Raw genomic sequence first — 960 nt, 5'->3', positions numbered from 1 at the left:
TCCACTCACCTCGGCCTCCCAAAGCACGGGATTACAGGCTGAGCCACCAAGCCCAGCTTGAGGGAAGGTTTAAAAAGCACTGACATGACTCTGGAAGTAACTGCTGCTGATGCTAATGACAAGTGCTCCAGCCAGGATAAGTGTTTATTGTGACTGTTCCACGATATGGGGGCACTTTTGGCTCCCTTTTATTGTGAACTAAAATATTTCTTGAAAAAAATAAAAGTATAAAACCCCCCACAAAACGCTGCCTTTCAGGTTCTTTCTCCCAGGGACAGTTTAACTTGCTTCAAACTTGCGTACACACACACACATGCGTGCGTGCATTTAGGTATTACTAAAATTCTATCTTTAAATTTTTTTTAATCATGAAATGATAGGATTTAGTCACATCTTCCATAATGCACTCTCAGAAGGCTTGCCAACTTTATTTTGTCTTATATTTTGGAAAGGAATCTTTTTTTTGGAGTTGGAGTTGGAGTCACTCCGTCGCCCAAGCTGGATCGCAGTGGCACACTCATGGCCATCCCAGCGTCCCTGGGGGCTCTGGCGATCCTTCTGCCTCAGCCTTCCAAGTAGCCAGAGCTACAGGTACTACCACACCCGGCTAATTTTTTTGATTTATTGTAGAGATGAGGTCTCCCCGAGTTGCCCAGGCTGGTCTTGAACCTGCGGGCTCAGGCAATCCACTCACCTGTCGCCCAAAGTGCTAGGATTACAGGCTGAGCCACCGAGCTCAGCCTGGAAAGGAATTTGAACCTACCTGAGATAAAGTTAGAAGAGCCAGTCAAAGTAACACTCTTAGCTTCTTTTCTTTTTTTTTGAGGTGGAGTCTCACTCTGTTGCCCAGACTGGAGTGCAGTGGCCGCTCCCGGCCACCGCAGCCTCGACCTGCTGGGCTCCGGCGACCCTTCCGCCTCAGCCTTCCAAGTAGCTGGAACTACAGGCACGCGCTATCAC

General features: G+C 48.2%; 1 protein-coding gene across 1 annotated transcript in view; it reads right to left on the bottom strand.

Annotated features, from left to right (window-relative positions):
* WDR33 (WD repeat domain 33) overlaps nt 1–960 on the bottom strand; it is a 73,317-nt gene that overhangs the window by 1,053 nt on the left and 71,304 nt on the right. The gene's annotated exons all lie outside the window — the stretch shown is intronic.

Source organism: Carlito syrichta, unplaced genomic scaffold (assembly GCF_000164805.1).
Source record: "Carlito syrichta isolate Samal-C Ts95f unplaced genomic scaffold, Tarsius_syrichta-2.0.1 Scaffold151581, whole genome shotgun sequence".
In the NCBI taxonomy this organism is placed as follows: Eukaryota; Metazoa; Chordata; class Mammalia; order Primates; family Tarsiidae; genus Carlito; species Carlito syrichta.
Note: the sequence above shows the minus strand (reverse complement) of the source record. Positions and strands in the feature narration are given on the sequence as shown.